At 41.0% G+C, this 8,488-nt stretch overlaps 1 pseudogene; it reads right to left on the reverse strand.

The window, feature by feature from the left end:
• Nucleotides 1-445: 445 nt before the first annotated feature.
• Nucleotides 446-571, reverse strand: LOC147706782 (U4 spliceosomal RNA; annotated as a pseudogene).
• Nucleotides 572-8,488: the final 7,917 nt, after the last annotated feature.

An 8,488-nucleotide genomic window follows, 5' to 3' on the forward strand; every position in this document is an offset into this window, starting at 1 on the left:
AAAAGGAAAGGTAGTGAGCATGGAGTGAGTTTTAAAAAGGGTTGGTTAGTCCACTTAGTGACCTTTATTCATGTGGTAAGCCACCCTATTAAAAAGTGCAATGAGGGGTATGGAGAACCAAAATAAAATTAGGTTGGTCTCAGTTCAACCCTCAGGTGTGGTCAACATGTTTCATGCCCATAGGGGCAATTCTTCAGGACCTAGTGACGCTCATAAACTAATCAGGGGCCCGGGAAAGGGCTCTAGTGTATGTAATATACAACCTGGTAGGTCTATTACTGGGGCAAGCTGGTAGTCCTGTGATCCCGTCAGACCATTATTAACCCTGAATAGGGCCACGTGGCTTGTCCCTGTGGGGCCAGCGCTTTGCGGTAATTACCTGAGAGGCGCGAGGCCACTGCCGGTCAGAACCTACCCCAACACTATAGCGTGTAAGTGACACGCGGAACAGCCGGTCCATTTCAACTATATTTCAAGTCTCCATGACAGGGTATTGGGTAAAGTTTTCAATAAGCAATAATCGTGCCTCGGTTAAACCTCGTTGGCTACAATACTGCCACTGCGCAAAGCTTTCTTGGACGCCCATAAGTTGCTGCTTGCCCCGTGGCTCCCCTCCCGCAGGCACCCACAGGCGGCTCAGGGAGGTAGTGCAGGAGGGCTTAAATTTTAAGGCTCAACATGCACCCCACAGCACAATAATTTGATTGTCTAATCCAGTACTTGTCTTTGATAAAAAAAGAAGGTACTTTAATGAATAGAGAAAGCTTGATCGTACATTGTGCAGCATGAGATATGTCCATTTCAACGGCGCTGGGACATTCTAACCAGGGTTTGGTCATTCTCCTCCTTTCCCTCTTGCCCTCTATTCCCGGGTTTCAGTCTGTCTGTGGGCAGGTGTTTGTCTTTGGCACACGAGCAGTACTACTCCTTCTCTAGACTTTATGTGCTCAGCTATTCTTGATCACAACAGGTCGTTTATCTCACCGCTGTGGAGGTTTGACGGCGTTCCATCCATGGGTGGGACCCGAAGCACGCGTCAGGCTCTCCATCCTGCTTCTCGGAGGACAAGCCCTGGATGCAAGTTCTCTAGCACACTGTCAAGTTCACTGGGTGCAGCTGCTTCCTAGAGTCTGTCCAGGCATGCATGCTCTGGCATTGTTGCAGAGCTTTGGCTGGTTGCCAGCCCACTTCTGTGTTTTGGGTGAGTTCCATGGCGAGCTACAGGTCAGAAGTCACAGGACCAATCTGAGGTCCTCCTCTGCAGGCAGAAAGGTCCCTGGAGCAGGTCACAGTCTACACAAGTTGGCCAGTCATCACAGCAGCACAGTCGTCCACTCAGGCACACTAACAGGGTCTCCAACCTTTCCTGTATTGAGAGCTACTTATGTTCAATGAAACGCATTGAGAGCTACTAATATTATTAGTCTTGTTAAATTTCATTTCGTTTTGAGCCCCGGGCTAATGCAACAGCACAGTTTGTTTGATCACAACCATGGAACTTTGCAGTGTCAGTGTGCACTCAAATGTATTTTCAGGACAGTGCAGCAGTGCCCACCAATCCGACACAACTTCAGGTTCATAGTGTCACAGTCCACTCGGGTGCAACTTCAGAGGAGTGTCGCAGTGCCGGGCGATCCGTAGAAGAGACTGCGTTCCGATCCAGAAGCATGCACATCACTTCCCTGAGTCTCCGCTCCGTGGGTGGACATAACCTTTTGGGTTACACCTCCTGCAAGGGTTGGTGCACTCCTACCCTCTTTATGCAGCTTCCAGGCATTCAGGACAGGGAGACACCACTTCCTCCCAGGTCAAAGTCCAGGTGATGTTCACTCACCTCTGGGAAGTTGGCTGGAAGATGACAGCAACCCTGGTTGCACAGTAGTCCTCAGAGTATTCTGCGAGGCACTCCCTTCTTGGTCAATGAGTATTTTGAAAGTGGAGTGTTCCAGAGTGGTTATTGATGAAAAAGTATTTTGTACCCTGAATTTAGATCCTGAGATGATCTCTTTTTTGTTTTAATTGGGTAGAGATCTATGTAAAGGTGTGGAGTGACTTTAACCCCTTCTATGCCGGTGACGGAACCAAATCTCTGACAGAATATCGAGAGACAGGATATCGACAGACAAAATATCGACGCTGGAATATCGAAGGCAAGTATATCGACACCCTATCTACAACATGGTAAGTACAAAAATATCGAAACTAAAATATCTATGTTAAAAATATCGTAATTAAATATATCGTTTTTTTTAATTAAAAAAAGAAATATAAAGTAAATAATACTTTTATATAATTTAAAGTTATGTAAAAATATTTTAGAATGTTTAAAATGAATAAATAATACATATTTAATGTAAAACATGTAATTAAAATTAAACATACAATATGTAATATATATTTAATTAATTATTATATTTATTATTTTTTTAATTAATTTAAAAATATTAACAAATACTATAAATTACAAATACATCAACACTCATAAAATAATAACATAAATAATAATAAATATTTATATTTAATACATAAAAACAATGAAATATACTTTCAATATTAAAAAAATTAATTAAACACAACATTATGTAACATAATTAAAATATTATAAAATACATAAATAAATATAAATTATATTGGATAGCGTAAGGCTAAAAATTACTATTCAAACTCCATAGGGTTCAACAGTAGGGAAAGTGTTGGATAGGGGATAGGTAAAAATTACTATTCCCACTCCAATGAGTGCAACATTAGGGAAAGCGTTGGATAGCGTAAGGGTTCAAATTACTATTCCAACTCCAAAGGGTGCAACAGTAGGGAAAGCGTTGGATAGTGTAGGGGGTAAAATTACTATTCCCACTCCAGAGAGTGCAACAGTAGGGAAAGCGTTGGATAGCGGGTGGGTAAAAATTACTATTCCCACTCCAGTGAGTGCAACAGTAGGGAAAGCGTTGGATAGCGTACGGGTAAAAATTACTATTCCCACTCCAGTGGGAGCAACAGTAGGGAAAGTGTTGGATAGCGGGTAGGTAAAAATGACTATTCCCACTCCAATGAGTGCAATATTAGAGAAAGCGTTGGATAGCGTAAGGGTAAAAATTACTATTCCAACTCCAAAGGGTACAACAGTAGGGAAAGCATTGGATAGTGTAGGGCGAATAATTACTATTCCCACTCCAGAGAGTGCAACAGTAGGGAAAGCGTTGGATAGCGTAAGAGTATAAATTACTATTCCAACTCCAGTGAGTGCAACAGTAGGGAAAGCGTTGGATAGCGTAAGGGTAAGAATTAATTTTCCAACTCCAAAGGGTGCAACAGTAGGGAAAGCGTTGGATAGTGTAGGGAGTAAAATTACTATTCCCACTCCAGAGAGTGCAACAGTAGGGAAAGTGTTGGTTAGCGGGTGGGTAACAATTACTATTCCCACTCCAGTGAGTGCAACAGTAGGGAAAGTGTTGGATATCGTACGGGTAAAAATTACTATTCCCACTCCAATGGGTGCAACAGTAGGATAAGTGTTGGATAGTGTAGGGGTTACAATTACTATTTCCACTCCAGAGAGTGCAACAGTAGGGAAAGCGTTGGATAGCGGGTGGGTAAAAATTACTATTCCCACTCCAGTGAGTGCAACTGTAGAGAAAGCGTTGGATAGCGTATGGGTAAAAATTACTATTCCCACTCCAGTGGGTGCAACAGTAGGGAAAACATTGGATAGCGGGTAGGTAAAAATGACTATTCCCACCCCAATGAGTGCAACAGTAGGGAATGCGTTGGATAGTGTAGGGGGTAAAATTACTATTCCCACTCCAGAGAGTGCAACAGTAGGGAAAGCTTTGGATAGCGTAGGGGGAAAAATTACTATTCCAACTCCAAAGGGTGCAACAGTAGGGAAAGCTTTGGATAGCGTAGGGGGAAAAATTACTATTCCAACTCCAAAGGGTACAACAGTAGAGAAAGCGTTTAATAACATAGATTTTTATTTTAACATACTTCTAAATAATGTTTATATATGAAGTAATGTATAATTAATTTTTCAAATACATCAACATCAATAAAAAACAATTATTAATGAATAAAACCAATTACATTTGAATAATTAATTGACAATAAATTAACAAACACCAATAAATAATCATTATTAAATATTACTCACCAAATAATAAATATTAAAAAATAAATTATTTATCGTAACAATAAAATATTATTTAAATTTAAATCAATATTAAAAATTAAAATACATTATACAAATGCATATTTTTTTTAACAAATATTTAATTATTTTTTCTAGTTATTAAAAAATATTTACAAATTACAAATATTAATTGACAATTTAAAAAATATATATCTATTAAAATAAATAATTCCCAATTAATAATTATTTAATACATTAATTATCCATAACTAAAAATGTATAAATAATTAAATATTTACCATAAAATTACTTTCCACCCAATACCCCTATAAACTCACAACCCGCTCCGGTACTAAAACATAACATTTAATTAAAATTAACATTAATTACCAATTATATAATTAATTTATCAATGAAAAAAATTAATTGCCAATTAATAATTAATTACAAAATAAATTATACATAAAAACATATTTTATTAATTACAATTAAATTACTTCCCACCCTATTCCCCTATAAACCCACAACCCGCTCCGGTACTAAAACATATAATTTACTTATAAATACATTTATTAATATATAAAATTATTACACATATAATATATATTTTTTTAAATACTTAACTAAAACATATAACACATACATAATAAAAAACAAAAAAAATAATACAAATATCGATATTAGTGTAATCGAAATTAGTTACATTGATATATAGGCTATCGATATTACTAACTTCGATATTACCTACATCGATATAAAGAATTTCGATATTACTTACCTTAGGGTCGATATATTGTCCAACGATATTCTTGACATCGATATTCTGCACCTTCGAAATTTCAAACACGATATTTTGGTAGGTTGAAATTTAAAACTCAATATTTTGACTGTGTACCGACGGAACCACTCCGTCACCAGCCACGGACGGGCTGTGCTAATGACGGAGTGGTTCCGTCACGGCCCGGCCGGCACGCCTGCGCAGCAGGGATTTCGCGCCTGCGCTGAGCGTTCCATTGAGCGGGCGGGACCGTGACGGAACCACTCCGTTACAAGCCCAGCACGCCCGAGGCTCGTGACGGAGCGGTTCCGTCACGAGCATGGGAGCGCCGCACGGCCCCCCTCCCCTCTAGCGCTGCGGCGGAATTACCGCCGCAGCCAAGGGGTTAAACAATGCCAGGACAGGATGTTGGAGGTTTTGGGTCGTTTTGGCTTGCATTTTAGACATTGCAGAGAAAGCCCATTGGAAGAAAATTCCTGTTGATTTGGAGTTTTTAGGACAATGGCGCCAGAGGGATTAGTCTTACTTAGGGACTGGGTAAATATATCTGTACCTTTATGGCCATGGATAAGTCCCAGAGCAATATGAGTAGAGTCTTTGGTGGAAGTGTTTTTGGAAAGGGCGGTAGAAGAGGACTATCTTCCAGCTGAGGTTTGCAAAGGTCCCAGGGTAATTTCCAACAGTGAGGATATGGGAGACGCTTCCAGGCGGCAACAAGATTCTTTCCAGAAAGAGAGAGGTAGGAAAGGTCCAGAAGTATTCGTGGCCCACGCTAGGCCACTTTGGGAGTGCAAGGTGGGCATGATGGTTTCCACAGTTTTTTTCCAAAAAAGAATAGGGGGATATTTGAACGATTTTGTACCGTTAAGTGAAACATTTACTTAGGATACATGGGCATTAGATACTATTCAGGGTTACAGAATAGAGTTTTTGAGATTCCAAGACAGGACAAACATCCAAGGGAATTATTTTTGAGCCGGGAATAGAAGGCAGTGGTAGATGGCAAAATAAGATTAGTGTTGGTAAAAGGAGCTATCCTACCAGTTGGGGAGGATGCTAAGCAATTTGTGAGTGTTTATGGCAGAGAAAAAAACAAAGGTTGGTGGCCTGTGATACATTTGAAGTAGAAAAACAATTTTCTGGTGTACAGACATTTCAGTATTGGAGGACTCCACTTATTAAGAGACATGTCGTTGAAGGACTGTTGGTTGATTAAATAGGACCTGAAGGAATGCATATTTTGTAATGCCATTGGAAATAACCAGTCAATCTTTTCTGCAGTTCAGATGGCGAAATCAGCAGTACCAATTTCAGTGTTTACCCTTTGGTCTGTCATATGCACCATGGTGTTTTACAAAAGTGATGGGTGCAGTAGTGGCATATTGGAGTGATAGAGGAGTTTAATTATTTATTTGGACAATATTTTAGTGATGTCTGAGAACATGGAACAATTGACAGAGTAATTATTGTTACGGAATCCATTGGCAAGTTTAGTGTTTTTAGTAAATGAGGAGAAGTCAACTTTGGTTTCTTCAAGGAAGTTGCAATTTTTGGGAGTCCAGGGGCCGCATTACAGGGAAGGCGCATTTTCATTGTTTGCACCAGGCGCACATTTTAAAAGGTGCACCCAGCGCAACCAATAAAAATGCACCCTAATATGCTGAATCCGCTGCCTCAGGGCAGGGACGAACTCATAGTGCCCTGGGGGCAGCGCATTTGTTGAAAAACGGAGCGGCTCCGTGTTTTCACAGTGCAGGTGGCAACCCGCCTGCGTTTAAGAAGGGCGATTAGAGAGCCCTTTGCAGGCGGATGCAGGAAGTGACTGCACCCGCCTGCAAGGGGATGTCTGGGGAGTCCATCGGAACCCATTTCCTCCTACCAAAGGACTGCTCAGGGGCGCACTGTGAGTTCTCCTCTTGAGAGCTTCTTTGCTTCTGCACCCACGTCTGTAATATGGTGTGCTTCGCAGAGGCAAAGGGATTCCCCTCTTTTCCATGGGGCACGCCCGCATGCAAATGAGGGAATGTCCCCTGAAGATAGCGCTGGAGTTTTAAGTGCGCCAGCGCTATCCGTATTACAGAAGGGGTTGGGCAAGCGCCTGCAGCCACTTCTGTAATACCAAAGTGCCCCAGGGGTGTACAAAGTAGGCACAAAGATCCATTGTGCCCCTGGGGCACTTTCTGTAATACGCCCCCAGATAGACACAGTTCAGGTGGTTTTATTATTGCCTTAGAAGAAAATAATATTGATAAAGAAAGAGATAAGGCACGTATTGGGAAAAATAATCTTGATTATGAAGAATTTGGCGAGGATGATAGGTCTGTTTTCCCGGGACCTCTGCATTATCATCCATTACAGAGAGCGAAAGCAGAGGCGCTGAAAAAAGGCTTGTGGTATGGTGTTTGTATAAAGTTGAGCCAGGAGCCGAAAGAAGAGTTGTTTCTGTGGCTGGAAAACCTGGAAGCTTGTTGTGGATGAGCTATCTTTTGTTGCTTACCAGAAATTGTGCTGGAGACAGACGTAAGTCTGAAAGATTGAAGTGCTCAGGAGGCGGGTGGACTACGGTCAGGTTCGTAGAGGAAAACGCACATACATTGTTATAGTGACAGGTTTATATGACTTGAGAAGTTTCAAGAATGTTTTGAAGGGGAAAACAGTTCTCATGTGTTAGGATCGGGGTTCTGGTTGGCTAAGTGTGCACACAGGCCAGGCGAAACCCTAGGTAAGGTAGATACACAGCTGAAATAACCTGTGCCCTCACTCTGGTAGCTTGGCACAGGACAGGCAGGCTTATCAAAAGAGGGAATGTGTAAAGTATGTGTGCAACACACACAGTAACACAATGAACACAACACAAAAATACTCCACACAGGTTTCTAAAAAAGCTTAGTATATTATTAACAAAACAAGACCGAAATGATAAAATTCTGACGAATACTTTTCAAGTTATAGGCATTTAAAGTATACGAGAAAATACAGTGCTTTGTCAATTTTCACCATCAATGGTTCAAAATGTGGAAGACTCTGAGGGGCATATTATCAAGGGGGGGCGATAGGCAATTTTCGCTGCTTTAGTTTTTGGCCGCTAAGTGGCGATAATATTATCGGCCTATTAGCAAGCTGTCGCTAACAGCAGTTAGTGACAGCTTGTAGGCGATAGCGAGCGGTTTGGGGCCCGCTTTGTATGTCAGCGATATTTATCACTAATGACATGCAACGCGGCGTACCCAACCTGTTAGCGACTGAAAGCAGTCGCTAACATCGCTATCGCCTATTAGCAACACAGGCGTAGCGATGGAAAACCTGACGATGAAAAACTAACACCTGCTCAGACCAGTCCTTAGCCATTATATCCAACAGGAGGTGGATATTATGGCTAAGACCCTGTTAGCGATAATGCGTGAATATCGCTGTATTCTCAGCGATATTCATGGATTTTGCCACTATCACCAGGAATTTTATCGCTTTTAAGATAAACGTTATCTCAGAGATAAAATCCTGTGATGCATGGCGATAAAAAAAAATTGCCGCTAACCCTACTTAGCGATAAATATCGCTATTTGTTGATAATATGCCCCCGAGTG

Source organism: Lissotriton vulgaris, chromosome 6 (assembly GCF_964263255.1).
Source record: "Lissotriton vulgaris chromosome 6, aLisVul1.2, whole genome shotgun sequence".
NCBI lineage: Eukaryota > Metazoa > Chordata > Amphibia > Caudata > Salamandridae > Lissotriton > Lissotriton vulgaris.